Source organism: Myotis nattereri (genome assembly GCF_964212035.1).
Source record: "Myotis nattereri genome assembly, chromosome: 11".
Classification (NCBI taxonomy): Eukaryota; Metazoa; Chordata; class Mammalia; order Chiroptera; family Vespertilionidae; genus Myotis; species Myotis nattereri.
The window spans coordinates 43,799,926-43,818,155 of NC_138086.1; the positions used below are offsets into that span (position 1 = coordinate 43,799,926).

Below are 18,230 nucleotides of genomic sequence, written 5' to 3' on the forward strand. Positions count from 1 at the left end.
AGTTCTGCTTCATGCCTCGGTTACTTTAGCTCAGATAAGTTGTCAGAACAAAATGTTGACTATGCTTGGCTCTTTGGGGAGAAATACAGAAATTTTAGTGACTAAAATAAACCTTTTAAATGTGAAGAGTTTTATTTGTTTATGGTATATGATCCAGATAGTTAAGCACTTATTTGTTTGGAAAAAAAAAAAGGTGGTCACATGAATTTTTCTAATTGTTCTTCATTCTGCTCAGTTATTTCATGTTTGTAAAGTATAAGAGACTGCCAACACATTTTGCTACTTTCTAGCTATTTTATTTTTTATATGCTAGAAAAGTGTGTACAAAGCCTGCTAAATAGCTTCACATTTTTACATTTGAACTGTAACTTCTTCAAGTACCTTCTTCTAGGTTAACTTGCTTCCTGTCTGCTGAATGTGATCGTTCTGTGAGATGGATGGGGGCAGTATCCATTGATTTCAGCTTCTAGTCCATGCCCCTCTTGGCTGTTTTGTATAAAGATGTAACTATAACACTGACCTGCAATGGTAAATGTGGCGGTGATTTTTATGAGAACTAGAGTCTAGGCATTAGGTACAAATACAATTTGGGGATATTCCTGGTCATTCTTTTCCATCCATTGAGGGTAGTGGAAGTTGTTGCAGTCTTTTCTCACCCCAACCATCATCATTGGAGGCCTCAGGGTCTGTGTGAATGATGTATGCATTGTATACAAGGGTCTCACTTCAGACTTCCCTGACTTTCTCATCTAAAGTAATAAATCCCATCCTGGCCAGCATGGCACAGTGGTTGAGCATCGACTTATGAACCAGGTTGTGGGCTCGATCCCCAGCGTCGGGTGTGCAGGAGGCAGCTGATCGGTGATTTTCTCTCATCATTGATGTTTCTACTTCTCCCTTTCCCTTCCTCTTTGAATTAAAAAAAAAAAAAATTTAAAAATAATAAATCCCAGTAACAACCTTCCCTTCCTAGCCCTCTCACTCCTGCTGCACTCCCTCTGTCTCTTTGTCACTGGCTTCCAGCTTCCAGGTAACCCCTCCTTTGCTTGCGCTGTCCTATTTCTTCAGCCCACAGTCCACCCCTGCTTCCCTGTTCATTTATGGCACGTCACTCTCTTGCCAGTATCCTCAATAGCCTTGCCCCTTTGTACGTTGCTTGTAATAGACTCTGCCAGCCCTTGATTTTGAACTGGCGTCTTTTCCTTTCTTGCCAAGAGCTGCTGGGGGAAATCACACCACAGCATACGTACATTTATCGTCTCCAGCCTCAGCTGGAACCTGAGGCAGCTGTGCACACTGGGTGGCTGGCCTGGTTCCTGCTGAAACCTTTCCACTCTCCCCAAACCTCCTAGCAACCCTCCTTCCTTTAAGTAGATGACTTTCCCTCTGTATTAGTTTGCTAGAGTTGCCATAGAAATTCACTACAGACTGGGTGGCTTAAAACGATAGAAATGGAGTGTCTCACAGTTTGGAGACCAGAAGTCTGAAATCAAAGTGTCGGCAGGGTTGGTTTCTTCTGAGGTCTGTGAGGGAAGGATGTGTTCCAAGCCCCTTTCCTTACCTTGTGGATGGCCACCTTCTTCCTTGGCTTCTTCACATCGTCTTCCCTCAATTTTATATTTCCCCTTTTTATAGGGACATCAATCAAACTGAATTAGGGGCCCACTTTGCTCCAGTAGGACCTCATCTTAATTTAACCAGTTACATCTGACAAGGGCCCTGTTTCTAAATAAGATCACATTCAAAAGCCCTGGGGGTTAAAGGACTTCGACATAGGAATTTTTTGGTGGAAAAAGTGCAACTCGTAACTCCCTCCAGCTTCTTACAACACTTAACGCTATTAGGCATCAGCACCTCGCCCACACGTGAACCTTCCTTTGCTCCAATCTTACTTCCCACCCCCACCCCATCTTGGAGGACGGTTGTCTTTTCCGTGCTAGGCTAGTTTCTCCTCTCCTCTTGATTCCTCCCTCTCCCTTCCATGCCAGAAACTGTGTAATTGAGTCTTTCTTATCTACGTTTCGTTTCTTCCTTTATGTCTAGGTGTTACACCATAGGCCCTGAGCGTGGTGAAGTTCCCCAATCTCTTTCATCCTACCGGAAACCCTCCGTCCTCTGTGGTCATGTTTTCATGACCCCCCCCCCCCCAGGGGTTTGTCCTTCCCTTGCTTCTGGCTGCCCCGTAATATTATACTCACGTCAGTGTGGCTGACTCAGCTTTCTGAACGCCACCCCGTGAGGTCCAGCTGCCCAGTAGATGCTTCGGCCTCTGCCTTTCAAGGTCACCTCAGTCTCAGCACTTACAAAATGTTACTGATTCTTATTTTCCCTAAACCTGCATCCGTTCTCTTTCCTATCTCAGTGACTGGCTGTAACAGCCACATGGTTTTCCAAGGCGAAAACCTGACACCATCCCCCTGAGCCCTAAACCCAGGCATTGGCCCTTGTCCCCTGTACCATCTCCATTCTCACCGCTGAGGTGCACGTTCAGCCTCATCCTGTCCTGCCTGGACTTGCCGTGGTCTAACTGGCTTCCCTGCCTTCAGTTCCAGCTGAATGACAGATACGAAATACACACCAGGCTCTTCACCCGCCGAATAGCCGAATACTTTAGTAAAAGCTTCCTGTCAGCTACAGATTCAAGTCCACACTCCTAGCTTGGCTTTCAAGGCCTCTCATGATCTGTCTTTTGCCCATCTTTCCACCTTATCAAACAGTCATTTCCGACTTCAATGTCTTCATTGTCATTCAAGCTCCCATGACCTCAGTTCAAGACTTTATCTCTTTTACCTATTTTATCCCAATAACCTCTTAATTGACCTCATGGTTCCATCTGTTACTCTTCCCAAAATGTTTTTCTTGTCATGATACTTCCTTCACTTCACTTCAGAGATTTGTGCATCAGGGGTTTATTGATGTCTGGTCTATGTGAGACTCTGGACATGCTCTCAACCTGACTCTCAGTCTAGGCAGGTTCAGAGAATTTATCCACTGACATTTATAGGCGGACCAGTTCCTATTATCTTGTTGTGTGGGGCCTGGGCATAGATACAGTGTTACTCTTTAGAGTAAGATTTTATATAACTGTATCTCCTATTTTATTTTCACCATGGTCTGTGTCTGCCAACCCTGGAAGATATGACCTATCCCATGTAAGATGTCTAGAAATTTACAGATTGTTCTCATTATGCCAGTAAGTCCTTATGTTTCAAATTCAACATTTTGGGTGACTGACTGAAAGAGAACTTGACTTCCTCCTTAATTCTTTCATTGGAAATGTAGTTGAAATTTTCGGAGGCTTGAAACTTTCTGTGCTTCAGTGTTTCCTTCAGTTTGATCACATTTGCCATCTCCCTAATTATGGTAGGCATAATTGCCATAATTATGTCTAGTCCCAGACAGTGCCTAGAATGTCTGGGTAGTGCCGTAAAGATTCAGAGAGGAAGTTCATGTCACAAAATGCAAAATGTATGACATTTGGGAGAATTAGTCACTTTCATTTTCCTTAATTCACAAAAGACAGAATGTTGCAGAAGTTGAAGGCATGAATAGTGTCTGTTTTCCCTTCCGGAGCACCGCACATCCCGGCGACAGGCCCACTCGCCTGTAGGAAGGTGGCTGGTGTTCCCTTTGGGGCAGTGCTTTGATTCGCATGTTTGAATTCATTTGCAGAAAGCTGACCTTTGGTGTGGGAAGTCTCTTCATAGAGTGGAGGCAATTATGATTTCCTTCAACAAGTATGAAATGGGCCCAGCTACAGGGAGTCCAATATACCCATTTTCCTTCTGACTGAAATTTGAGCCACTTACTTATAATCTACAAAGCCTCAAAGTGCTTGGTTGTATTTGAGATAGCTCTTATGTTAGGAACTATAATACTTGCAATCGGCTAAGTAAAGGGTCAGGTTGTTTTTTTTTGTGTAATCATTTTTATTTTTCAATTACAGTTGACATACAATATTTTATTAGTTTCAGGTAACTTATAAATCTGACACCATACATAGTTATTAGAATATTGATTATATTATGACTATTCTGTTACTACCAATTTGTACTATCTATCCCTTCACCTTTTTCACCCATTCTCCAACCCTCCTCCCATCTGGCAACCATCCAAATGTTCTCAGTATGTATATGTCTGTTTCTGTTCTGCTTGCTTATTTATTTTGTTTTTTAGATTTAATTGTTCATAGGTATGTATTTATTGCCATTTTTTCATATTTTTGATAATTTAAACGTTTTTCTTCTTTTTTTTAATTTTTCTTCTTTTTTATAAAGAAGACTAACATTTCATGCAATATTTGGTGATGATAAATTCAGCTTTTTTTTTCTTTCTTTTTTTTTTTTTTTTGTCTGGGAAGGCCTTTAAATGTTCTTCAAATTTAAAGATAGCTTTGCTGGGTAGAGAAATCTTGGTCATGGATCCTTGCTTTTCATCACTTTGCATAATTCTTGCCACTCCCTTCTGGCCTGCAAAGTTTCTGTTGAGAAATCACTTATGGGAGCTCTCTTGTAGGGAACTAACTACTTTTCTCTTGCTGCTTTTAAGATTTTCTCTTTGTCTTTAAACTTTTGCATATTTTTAAAGAAACATTTCTAATGTTTATTCATAAAATTAACCAAAACAGCAACAATAGATTTACAGAGTCACATATTAATACCAAACCAGGAAGGGAAGAAATATTCCAGAGGCATCTTGACAAGTTTCAAAGGAATACACACAGGCTAAAAACCTACAGCTAAACCGTGCTTGCAGAACAGGTTATATTTATTCCTGCATTTTCTCAACAAGTTCTTCCTTATATTTGCCTTTCTCTTTTCCAACTTGTTGAGATTTGGCTTTGCGTTCAAGAATTTCTTTACGATCTTTGTCCAGTGGTAACCTGGTGATAACCACCTTGCTCAGGTGAATGCCCAGGAGGACGGGTGTGTGCGTTAGCCTTCTCACGCTGCCCCCGCTCGATGTAGACGACATTTCTTTCTGTACACTTGTAAACCTGTACTGCCTTGCCGATTTGCTGACCTTTGTAGTGTCCTTGAACCACCTGGCCTCATCGTCCTTTCGGATGGGCATGGAGCGGACGTTGTACTTCTGCTGAAGCTCCTTGGAGTGGGGAGGACATGATCTTGCAGCGCGTGTATGCGAGGAGGCACTGAAGTGGCGTTTGTGGTTTTTGCTGCGGTCCGAGGTCACGAAGGGGTTGAACTTCATGGTGATAGTCTTCCTGGTGCCAGAAGTGCCTAATCTTTTGCATTTTAATTATGATGTGTCTTGGTGTGGGACTCTTTGGGTTCCTCTCGTTTTGAACTCTCTGGGATTCCTGGACTTGTATGTCTATTTCCTTCACCAGGTTAGGGAAGCTTCCCTCCTTCCCTAACTCCGTTCCTCCCTCCCTCTCTCCCTTCCTCCCGTCTTTCCTTCCAATAGGTTTTCAATTTTTTGCTGTCTCTCTTCTCCTTCTGGCTCCCCCGTGATGTGAATGTTGGTACGCTTGAGGTTGTCCCAGAGGCTCATTACATTATCCTCATTTTGGGGGTTCTTTTTTCGTTTTGTTTCTCTGATTAAGTATTTTTTTGCTTCCTTATATTACAAATCGCTGTTTTGATTCTCAGCTTTCTCTTTTATTTATGGTTTCTATGTCCTTTTTTATGCTGTTGAAGTTGTCTCTAAGTTTATCTGCTTTTCCCTTAAGTTCATCGAGCATCATTTTAACTCTGCATCTAGTAGATTGCTTGTCTCCATTTTGTTTAGCTCTTTTTTCTGGAGTTTTGTTCTGTTCTTTCATTTCAGACATGTTTCTTTGCCTCCTCATTTTGGCTGTTTTCCTGAGTTTGTGTCTATGTATTAGGTAGAGCTGCTATGTCTCCCAGGCTTGGGAGAGTGACCTTATGTAATAGGTGTCCTGTAAGGCCCAGTGGCACAGCCTCCCCAGTCACTTGAGCCGGGCACTCCAGGTGTACCCTCTTCCCCCATGTGGGCTATGTACACCCTCCTCTTGTAGTTGAGCCTTGATTGCTGTTGGCACATTAGTGGGAGAGATTTACCCCCAGGCCAGTAGGCTGTAAGGATTGCCTGTGACCACTGTAGTGCATCAGCTGTGCAGGGGCCCACCCCACAGAGCAGGACTTAGTTCATTGGGGCTCTGGTGCCTGCTGAATGCACCCTTTGAGTGTGTCCCTTCTGGAGGTGGTTGGTGGGTGCTTCAACATGTTCTGAAACTGTCCAGTCGGTACACTGGCCCTGGGACCTCCCAGGAGGGGCACGCCAAGGTCAGCTACCACTTATGTTCTGTCCCGGGCCACCTAGCATAGGCTAGAAAGCAAGCTGCAGATGGCTGCTGCTGGTGCCGGGCCTGGGGCCACTTATTAAGACGTATAGGGCATTCTGAGGCAAGATGCTGCTTGTTTGAGAGATTTTAGGAAAGTCTGAAACATGAGCCTAGACAGGCCATTTGTATGAAAAAGCCACTGGAAACAGCTTGGGTGTGCCTGCAAGTTGGTGGGTCTCAGGTAATCACATGGATGCCAGCCCAGCCCATTCTGAGGCTCTGCCCCTCTTACCAGTCTCGATGTGACTTCTTCTTTAATCCCCTAGTTGTAGGACTTCTGTTCAGCCAGATTTCAGGTTGTTCTGAATGATGGTTGTTCTGTAGTTTAGTTGTATTTTTGATGTGGTTGTGGGAGGAGGTGAGAACCATGTTTACCTTGACCAGAAACCTTCAGCCATCAGAGATCAGTCTTTTTTTTAAAAAAATTAAGATCAAACAAGTGTCTTAATTTACTTTTTATGATCAAATGATTTCCTTCCTTGTTACAAATTAAATTTATCCAGATAACATTAATAACTATACACTTTGGTTAATAACTATACACTTCGGGTGCATAACTTGATAATACAGCACCTGTGTCCTCTATTGTGTGCTCACCATGTCAGAGTTTTTTGAGGACTGGAAGTCATGGTCTGTACTTTCAATTTATTTTTTAGTTTTTAAATTTTCTTTTTTTTTTCTTCCTGTTTCCCTCCTTTCTTCCTGTCCTGCTCTGTCCTTTCCTTCCTCCCTTCCCTTCCCTTTCTTTTCCTTCCCATTCCTTTTCTTTAAGCATATGAGCTTGGAGATTTTATTTAAACATTAAAAAAAATTATTTCAATATATGGAGTACTCTTTACTACAGTGTCTTATAATGCAACATTGTGTACTCATTTTTAAACATGAGATTAATAGTTTTTATGTGTAAGTCATTTTAAATAGCTAGCTACTCATTAAATTTTAAATTTAAATCTTATATGCATGGGTAAGGAATGTGTGGGGAAAAATTTTAAGGCTCCTATGACCAGTTAAAATAAAAAATTGTTTCAACATGTAATCATATACTCAGCTGATATTGTGTCAGGTACAGTACTTGTTTGACTTTTCACTGATAAACTTTTTTTGCAGCCGGCCAATCTCACTTACAAGTATTGAAATTGTACTTGAAATTGGACAGAGACTCTGGGGAGTCCTACAGTTGCCAGTGCCATATGCTCATTTGTGTTCTCTCAACCTATGGACACTCTCATGTGAGATGTCTGCCAAGTGTGATTCTAGAATAGGGGTGGGCAAACTTTTTGACTCGAGGGCCACAATGGGTTCTTAAACTGGTCCGGAGGGCCGGAACAAAAGCATGGATGGAGTGTTTGTGTGAACTAATATAAATTCAAAGTAAACATCATTACATAAAAGGGTATGGTCTTTTTTTTTTTAGTTTTATTCATTTCAAACGGGCTGGATCTGGCCCGTGGGCCGTAGTTTGCCCACAGCTGTTCTAGAAGGTATCTTTGCATCAGGGAATTACCTTTCTAGTCTAGTTGACCTCGAACACATTCTTCTAACTCTGTTGACATGTTGAAGTATGCAAATAATTTCCTTAAAAAATTGTAGAGCAGATTGATGGCAGTCTCTCGGTTGTGTTTTGATGTATTTTCTTGTATGGGGAAAAAAGTGGCTGAGTTGCAGTTAGAGTACCAGGCATTTGGCATATTCTAGAGTTTGCCCAAAAGGAATGTGCCAAGTAGGAAATTATCACCATGACATATATCTTGGTGGAAACAAACTGAAATATGTTCCTCTAGTCTGTCTCTTGCCTTAAGGCTGGGCTATGACTATAACTTAGTTACCTTAGAGCATTATTTCTTCTGTTTTAAAGAGTTTTGAAAAAAGAGATGGCACCAGTTTTGTAAACATTGATGGGCTTAGAGGGCGAGAGTTTTCTAAATGCTCCCTGAAGATTTTGGTGTGGGCTTCTCCACTTCCCCCTACCCTAAGTCACACCTTAAAAATGCTGCTCCTGCAGTTACCACGGTTATCTTTTGAGTGTGCCAATCCCAGAAGTGCATTTTGATGATAAAAATGATTGATAACCATTCATCTAAAATATCTATAACTGAACTAAAAGGGGGTTGAAGATGGATATTGGTACAGCCACACGCAATCTGACTTTTTTTTTGAACAGCTCTTGATTTCAGATCATGCATCCTGAATTTTGGTTTAGAAAATATAGCCCTAGTTCTACAGCTGTATATTTCTTGACATCACATTAATTTTCAAGATATTTTAGCCAAAAGAAAAACTAAGACAGTGATAAAAATAATTTTAAACCAGGACTAAGTAGACATTATTTCACGACATATAAAAATGAGTAAGGATAGCTTAGGGTTATTTTTTTAGTTTTAATGAAAATTTTATTAATTAAAAGTTATAGGTCAAGAAGAGATAAGATTGATAAGATAGAATTCTATGTTAGTAATAGTCATTCGAGATGTGAATGACTTCTTTTGTGTTATAGGTGCTCATTTATTTTAAATCCTCAGCTGTATAGCTTCTTTCTATTGTCTTAAGTGAATTTGATGGAGAGTTTCTGCAGTGCTTGCTTCTCTTCGCTTAAAAGGCAGACTATTTAGTTCTATAAATGAGCATCCTTTGGTCATTAGATATTGGGGTTCAGGTGTGCAAAACGCTTGATAACATATGGCCTGTCCCCAGATGCCTTAATTGAGCTCAGAACTTTCCCCAAGAGGTTTGCATTACTTTTTCTAAATGGTGTGTTACATGTGCAAGAAAAGGTGCTTTCATCATAAAAGGAAAAGATAAATAAACATGTACTTTGGTATACTGCTCCATTTTACATTAATTTTTCTACAGTTATTAGAAGATGAAAATCTTAAAACCTGTATGAATGACAGTAATTGGATGACACCAGTTTCACTTTTAGTATCTGCAGCATTCCATTTACTTCCTTCATTATATTTTTTATGTATGCATTTCCCTCAATTTGAGAAAACTATTTTTTTTTTCCAGGCAATGTAGGCATATCACGCGGGACTTTTTTCAGGTTCAGAATTTTTCCTTCTTACCAGTTACATAATTTTCACCGAATACTTTTAATATTTGCTACTAAGAAAAGTAATGCTCTCTGCAGAAAATGTACAAAATAGTAAAAAAGCATAAAGTAAAAATTGCAGCATTAAGTGAAGATGCCATTGTATGCAGAGGAGTATGATCTGAGCTTTGTAAAACATATGTGTTTCCTGCATGGGGGAGATATCTGAACAAAGGAAATGAAAAAGGATAATAGGGACATTGCGGCTCCTTGAAGTTGTGGCTTGCTCACAGCCCCTCAGCTATAAAGGGGTTTAACCTGTGATTCCAACCTAGTCTTTGATTCCAGAGTGTGCGTAGCATTTTACCGGGCTGCATCCCAGGGGAAGGGAGAAACAGCACCCGGGCACGGCTTGTGTGATATGCGGTGTATAGACGGGGGATGGACCTCAAGTTCTTACAAAGATGCAACTGATGTTTGGTAGTAATTCTAATAGATGAATGGTTTTCTTAATAAGACGTAAGAGCAAGTGAAATAAAAGATTCCTGCAGCAGACTCCAATGCCATTTTTGAGCCAAGTTCCACTCATTTAACTGGGGGAAACCAGGGAGCTTAAATAAATTGCTGCAGAGAACATGGTTGGTTATAGTGTGAGATTGAGGAGGTCTCTTCTAAATTACTCTTTATGTCGTGCTTGCATTGCTGTTTTGATCTGTATTTGGGTGGGGGTTGGGTGGAATTGTTGAAGGTTTAAGCTTCCTCCTTCTGGTCGTAATAGTTTAATACAAATTTCCATGGAGACATTGGGATTCAGCAGACAATGAAAGTTATGGAAGGTTAACGGGCGGATGAGGCACCATGGATCCCCAGGCTGCTGGGAGATGTTATGAGAGTGTTGTGGGCATGTGTTTTCACTGGCACGTTCAGAAAACAGTGTCGGAAGGTCTTTCAATGGGTGTACACTGCCTCACCTGAGCAAAGCAAGTACTTACTATAAATATCTACATCTCAGTAAGAAAAGAGAAAGATTTTAGGTGGGCACAGAGAGAGACAGTGAATGCTTTGTATGCCTTCTTATTGGTAAGTGGGTGTTGAGAAAAACAGACCCATTTTTTCTTTCTTTCTCCTCTTCCCCAGGCTTCCCCTATCCTTGGGCGTTCTTTCCCTTTTATTCCCGAAACTGCTTGGTCTTGGTGGGGACTGTGTTCAGCGCCAGCCACTGTGCCCCTTCTCCCAGCCTGGCAGTGGGTCCAGGCTGTGTATGACCTTTTGGACGCTCCTGCCATCCTTCTGCGTGACAGACATGACTTCCCTGGGCACCTGGTGCAGGCCTGGGAAGCAGCAGAGCAAAGGAGCCAGCCGGCAGGAGGTGCTAATGCTTGGGAGTGATGGGCCCTGTTCTGCAATTAGGGAATCACGACCCCTAAGCAAGGACTTGATGTCCTGTGCTCCCCACTGCCTTTCAGGGACTCGTTCTGTCATGCATGTCATCTGACTTACTTGGTCTAATGCTTTTGCCTCTGGTTGAGTTGGGAAGATTTCGGGACATAATTTAGATTATTTTCCAGTACCAGTTGGGCTTAGAAGTAGGAGAATCTGTGCCCTCTTAATGGTTTTTCTTTTTATTTTATCTTCACCTGAGGATATGTTAATTTATTTTGAGAAAGAGAGAGAGAAAGAAAGAAAGAAAGAAGAAAGAAAGAAAGGGAGGGATAGACATGTGAGAGAGAAACAGCAATTGGTTGCCTCCTTGTACATCCCCTGACTAGGGATCAAACCCATAACCTAGTTATGTGCATGACTGGGAATCAAACCCGAAACCTTTTTGGTGTATGGATGATGCTCCAACCAACTGAGCCACCTGGCCAGGCTCTTTTTCTTTTTGATGACAAGGAGCAGGGAAGTGAAAATCTCAAGAGAGCAGAATCAGTTTTCCGGTCACCAAGCTCATTAGGTTAATATTTACTTTTAAAATGAATGTATTTGCCAGCCCTTCCTGCTGTTTGTTTGAGAAGCATTTGACTTACATGTGGGAGCCTCTCGCTAGTTTCTACTTCCATTTGGCATTTTACCTCTGAGGCCAGAGGCTAGTATGATGTGCTGATCACGTGTGTAATACCTATCCTTATTATTTTTACTTCCAATCACATTTATCTTGAGAGTAGAGGGAGGGACAGAAATGAAACTAAGTCACTTTTTTCCTGTGTCTCTGTGTCTACTGCTCAATCTTGTTAAACCTATTTCTAATAACTCAGTTGACACATACTTAGGCATTTAAGAAAGCAGAGATTACAATACAGCCTCAAATCAGGTTGCATTTGAAAACTTTTGAAATTTAGTTATTTATTGTTATTAATTCTGATACTGTTATATTTTAACAATATAAAATAACACTTGGTTATTAATGAAAAGATAAAAAATACACAGATGAGATAGAAAAATTGGGAGTTTATAAAAATAAAGTTTTGTATTTACTAAAAATATTTTCAATACCTTTTAAAGAATATTCTTTTCAGTTTACAGTATTGTTTTTTTATGCACGAACATGTTATGCCCCACTATTCAAGTTTTTGTTTTTAGTAAAAATTTCTACATAAGGTATTGTAATTTTCTTAATCTTTGTGACTTTCCCCTTCTCATTTGTCATTCATGTTATTTTGAGACATCTTTTAAAAAATAATGCTAATTAGCCGTGGCCAGGGGGCACAGTTGGTTGGAGCATCATCCCAGACACCAAAAGGTTGCGAGTTCGATTCCTGGTCAGGGCTCATACCTAGGTTGTGGGTTTGATCCCCAGTTGGGGTGCCTACTCAAGGCAACCGATCAACGTTTCTCTCTCACATTGATGTTTCTCTCTCTCTCTCTCTCTCAAAAAAAAAAAAATCAATAAAAACATATCCTCAGGTAAGGATTAAAAAATAATAATAATGACTAATTAGGAATGAGACTCAATTTTTGTTTCTGCTCCTATAGATTAAAAAAAAAGGTTTTATTGATTTTTTAGAGAAAAAGGAAGGGGAAGGGAGAGAGAGAATGAAACATTGATGAGAGAGAGAAAAGCATTAATTGGTTGACTCCTGCATGCTCCCTACTGGGGATCGAGCCCACAACCTGGGCATGTGCCCTCACCAGGAATCAAACTGGTAACCTCCTCTTGGTGCACAGGAAGATGCTCAACCAACTGAGCCACACCGGCCAGGGCAGATTTTTACATATTTATTTTGTATTTTGCTAGAGTCTATTGGTTTCAGCATTTTTCAAAGGTTTAATGTGTGTTTTCTAGGTATGTAATCATGTGATCTGCAAACAATAAAAAATACATTTTTGCAAACAATATTTTTATCTCTTTCCTGTATTTGTCAGTTGTTTTTTTCTCTTGATGCTTGTAACTTTCTAAATTAAAGCTGTTATTTTCTTTAGCTCTCACATGAGTATTTTTCCAATGTACACAATTTTAATGAACATAAAATGTTAATTATTTCAACTTTTAGGTATTTAATGACCAGAGTCCTTGGCTACATTTTATTGTAGTGAGTTTCATTGGTGAATTTTTAAATCATCTGTGTAAGAGAACTGTTGATTAAGTTAAATTATTTGGAGGCTATTTTGAGGATTTATTAAAAAAGAGATATATGCAGAGCTCTTTATTCAATATCTTCTCAACATTCCTTTGCACTTAAGAGTCTGCATATTAACTGCTTGTGTAATGAAAGCACAAAGATGTTGCTAATTGCAACCTCTTACAAGTGTGTGCTGTCGGATGTTGCAGTTAGCACATCATATTTTTGTCCAGTCAGAAACCTGCAAAATGTGTATGAACTTTTGGTGGGTCATGTACCACCATTTTGGGGTTCAGTGAGCATCACAGATTTGTGGATGAGTCACAGGAATTATTGATGTAGTGGTTGATGGGCTGGGTATTTTTCTCCAAGGTTTATTTTATTTTTGAGCGATTGGCTGGCTCTGGCTGTCTTTGGAATTGTGACTGGGTGCTGTCCAGGGCTTTCCGCCCTGAGCTCCCTCTGCTGGAGGGCGGTGACCTTGGGGATCTCTCTTCTGTTTTCCAGCAGGGATCTCCCGGCTGCCCCCAACAGCCTTCCTGTGCCTCCTTTCCCTTATCTGTCCAAACAAGGATCATAATCTCTACCTGGCAGCCCTGCTGTGAAGATTAACCAGATAATGCTTGTAAATCCTTTAACAGGTCTTGGCACATGGCAGGCACTCAGGGCTTGGTTGTGCCTCTCATGGCATCCGTCCTGCGTAGTGACGTTTGTGTCAACCCTCGCTCCACCTGAGCCCTCACATCTCTGGGGGAAGGAGCTGCGGGTTACATGGCGCCTGCCTAGCTTCCTCATGGGACACCATTGGTCGAACTGTAGGGACCTCCCCGTTTTAAAGGGGTAACTGAGGCTCTGAGGTCCAAATTTAGGTTTCCTCCTGCCACTGCTCCCTACCCGGCCCAGCACAGCGGCCCTGCCATAGCCGTGTGTGGACTGGATCTTGCAGGAGGAATGTCCAGTTGGAGGGGTTTGTCCGCAGGGTGGGTGTTGGCTGTTTCATTTGTTAAGCACAGTGTTTTGCACTTAATATGGGCTGAGTAAGAGTCGCTTGAAAGACTAAACAAGCAACACTGTTGTGGGGCTTTTTTAATTATTTTATTTCCATAACCTAGATATAAGATTATTTCTCTCTCTTTTTTAGAATGCCATAGGAATTCACCAATCATTTATTGATTATGAGACAAAAAAAAACACCCTAGTATGTTTTTCTCTTTTTAAATAAAGCAACATTGGTCAATAAGATTATGTGAGTTTCTGGTGTAAAATTCTATAATACCTCCTCTATATATTGACCCTCTCCACCCCCAAGTCTAGTCTTCCGTTGCCATATAGTTGACCCCCTTTATCCTTAAATTTTTTTTTTGTACAGTAGTTAATCTTCCCAATAATGTTGGCATTATTATTTCTACTCTTACAGATGGGGAAGCTGAGGTTTAGAGAGGTTAAGCAACCAGCTCAGAGCTAGTGAAATAGCCCCCCCACCAACAGCTAAAGTCGCAGCTGGGAGGGACTTGCTGGGTTTTTGGCCTTTTAAAAGAATGTTTAAAGTCCCTTGCATTTAAATGATATTGAGTTACATTTACTGTTGAATTGTGTGACTTAGTTACACATTAATGCTAAGTGTGTATTAGGGTAGACCTTGGCCGTGGGACTAATTGAGAAACAAAACGATGGTGCTGCAAACAAATTGATTTTCCTACTTAGAGTAGGTGCTTACTCCAGTTCTAACGATCCTCTGGCATTTGCCTTCAGGATTCCTTATCTAATTAAAAAGTACAGCCAGATGTTGTGCCTTGTCAATAATTTAACACCCATGACTTTCGCCTCTGTTGCTAGTTTGGAAACAAATTAGAATAATCTGTGCACACATTTAATTTATATTTTTATTGATTTCAGAGAGGAAGAGGGAGAGAGAGAGATAGAAACATCAATGATGAAAGAGAATCATTGATTGGCTGCCTCCTGTAGGTCCCACACTGGGGATCGAGCCTGCAACTCAGGCATGTGCCCTGACTGGGGATGGAACCATGACCTCCTGGATCATAGGTTGATGCTCAACCCCTGAGCCACTCCGGCCGGGCTGTGCACACTTTTAAACACTGCCAAGTGACCGTCCATTTGTGTGGTGGTGGTTTTGGTTGTGTAGAGTTCATGGGTTTTCTGTATTTTCCTTGAAATGATCTCGTAGAAAAACTGAGGCTCCAGTGTGGTGACCTTTCCCAGAAGTCCCTAGCTTGTGACAGGGGGAAAACTGATTCCTGAGCATCTGCTTTGGGGTTAATGCCATTTGTATCTTTGGTTTTTCCTGCTCATTCCCAAGATATACATAAAAATTAAAAATTAGAGATTACACAGTAGTGCATTGTATTTTTATGTACAATGAGTGGGGGGCCCAGAGTGTGGGAGCGTGGGGCACTACCTACTAACCTTATTCATGGTTTGGGAGATGTAGTATTCTGATCCCAAATGTCCTAGCAAAGGCTATCCTGACTCTATTTTTACTGAATGCTCTTCCTGTCATTTGGGGTAGTTTATATTGTTTATTTATTTACCTTTGTGTAAGGAAGTTCCTTCTTTACTGGCTCATCTTATCATAGATCAAAGTTTCCACCCAGGGACCTTCACTTAAGTAGTATTATCTGAGGCTGTGTCTGTTTTCTTCTTTCTTCTTCTTCTTTTTTTTCCCTTTTAAAAGCTTTTTGAATTTTTGCCCATCTGTACTCTCTGGTTTTCCTCCCTTTTATTTATGACTATTGTGTAATGAATATTCATAGTTTCCATTATTAATGTAGTAGCATACCATTTATCAGCTCACTGGCTTCCTGGTACTATAATTTAAAAAAACCCACATCTGATTCTTTTATTTATTTATCTTAAATGTTGTCATCCCCCTTTGTCTTCTTTAAATATTTCCTTGTAGAGTTTATAATCAGGGAGTGTTGTGCCCGTAACTGAGACATCTGTGCAGGTCTGTCACTACACAGGACAGGATGTCAAATGGCTCAAGAGGATTTCTGTCGAAGACCGAAGAGAGTGAATCTGTACCCCTGGGGGTATAGTCCGACCATGTGAATACCAGTAATTAGGCATCTTTTATTTTAAGAGAGGGGCAGCTGTTGCTATAGTTGGATTTGAAGATCTTTAGTTATTGTGCTCCTCTCTTTAAAGAGCTATTGTCCATCCACACATCTCATTGGCAGGCTTGATAGCAGATACTGGCATATTGATAATGTGAAATCAGGGGGCGAAATCTGAAAAGGAATATCGGGAGTGTCCTGAACATTAGATTTTAAGGTATTAGGCTTGTTTTCTTAAGCAGCGCCCCCCCCCCCCCCCCAGTTCATTAAACAAAAAAGGTAAACCCCTTAAGCCTTGTTCATGCTGATTTTAAGGTAAGATTTCTGCCCATCTCACACTTGATGGGAAGGTCTAGCAGCGAAAGCTTCCCTGAAGCACCCTCAGGCATCCCGTGGAGATTTGCTTAGGATGGCAGCTACTGTGGCGATTGTTCTGCTTCCGGGGTTCTCAAGCCTTTTATTTAAAGCGGTGCTTATCATCTCTCCCTGTCGTTTAAGAACACAGCCCCTGAGCCTTAACATCCAGGGATGATTTCTGCGGGGCCTGTGGGCTCAGAGGCCTGACCACTGTCTCCCTGTGCCATCCTTAGGGTCTGGCCACCCCTTCTCATGCCGGCTCACATCGGGCACCAGTGTCGCTGCATATTCACAGCAGATGTGTACAGGGCTTCAGAGCTGACAAAACAGTGGCACATGTTGTTTCAGTGCATTCTTGCAGCAGCCCGGGGAAGCGGCGGAGAGATGTTTTCATCCCTGTTTTGTGGAGGAGGAGATTGCAGTCCAAGAAGGTGAGGGCTGTGCCTTAGGCCACAGTCTTCTGACCGCACAGTGCCGCCGGGTCTGGACCCCAGGTTTCCTGCCATTCTGTGTCACCTGAGAGAATCCAGGTTAAGGACATTGTGTTCAGGATCACCTAATGGGAGGTGTGTGACCTAAAAGCCCCAGGAATGTGAAGTTCCAAAGGAGAGTCATTTCTTTAGTATTATAACATTAATGACAAGTAATATGAGTCACCCACTAATGTGTCCATTCAGACAAATGCATTGTATTTTTTCATATTCTGTGACAGATTTATGGACCTAGACACTTAATTTTCCATGGCTGGGAAGAGCATAAATCCTATTTTGTATTCTTCCGATGCCTCAAGAGCCAGCAGCTCAGATTGTGCTAGGAATATTGGTGATTTGGCTAGGAGGGGAGAAGGGCAGAGTGGCTACCAACCATCCCCTTTGAGGATAAAGAGAAAATAAGACATTTTTGACAGCATCACACACTGGGGCAAAGGTTTGGTGATAGCAGGAAGCTGCTTGTGTGAAGAATTTAGTGTGAGATATGGATTTGGGTTTCTGCTGCACCATTTAGTGGCTTTGGTACAACAGACAGTCAGTCTCTGAATCCTCTTGAGTCTCCTAATCATCCTGGGAGAGTGGAGGCTGGGAGGCAGTTTCATGTATTGGGTGGGAGTGACGGTGCTCACTGCCTGGGGTCACCAACCTGCAGTCATGCCCAGGATCCAGCTCTTCTTGGTTGTGTGGTACGGAACCTCTCCAGTGCATTTTGAAATGGGGAGATTGCCCCGGACAGGTGGCTCAGTTGGTTGGAGCGTTGTCCCTTACACTAAAATGTGGGTTCGATTCCCAGTCAGGGCACATACCTAGTGTGTGGGTTTGATCCCCGGTTGGGGTATGTATGGGAGGCACCAATTGATGTTTCTTTCTCACATCAGCGTTTCTCTCTCTCTTTCTCCCTTAACTCTTTCTCTGAAGTCAATAAACACACACACGAAATGGGGGAATCATAATCTACACTAATAAAAGACAAAGATGCTAATTGACCAATCCTTCGCTACGCCCCAAGCCATGCCCACCAGCCAATCAGAGCAACTATATGCAAATTAACCCAACCAAGATGGTGGCCGGCAGCCACGGAGTGGAGCAAGCAGGGGGCTTGGTTGTCCCGGCGATGGAGGAAGCCAAGCTTCCTGCCAACAGCTGTGTGCTCTGCTCAAGGCAACAAAGTTTCAATTATAGAAGATAAATAAATCCCAGATACCTGCTTACAACCAGTCTCCACTGGGAGCTTGGGTGACTGGGGGCCGTGGCCAGCCTGCTAACAGCCATCAGCCCCTCACCCAGGATGGCCACACCCTCATGGGGTGAGGGTCCCCGCTTGGGGGCTTAGCCAGCCTGCAAACAAACATTAGCCCCTCACCCAGACTGGCCAGGCACCCCAGCAGG

At 41.9% G+C, this 18,230-nt stretch overlaps 1 protein-coding gene and 1 pseudogene across 2 annotated transcripts in view; one reads left to right on the forward strand and one right to left on the reverse strand.

The window, feature by feature from the left end:
- CDK14 (cyclin dependent kinase 14) overlaps positions 1-18,230 on the forward strand; it is a 526,114-nt gene that overhangs the window by 12,733 nt on the left and 495,151 nt on the right. The gene's annotated exons all lie outside the window — the stretch shown is intronic.
- On the reverse strand, positions 4,768-5,211 carry LOC308527000 (ribosomal protein uL24-like; annotated as a pseudogene). Its single transcript has one exon. The product of its transcript is annotated as a ribosomal protein uL24-like (transcript).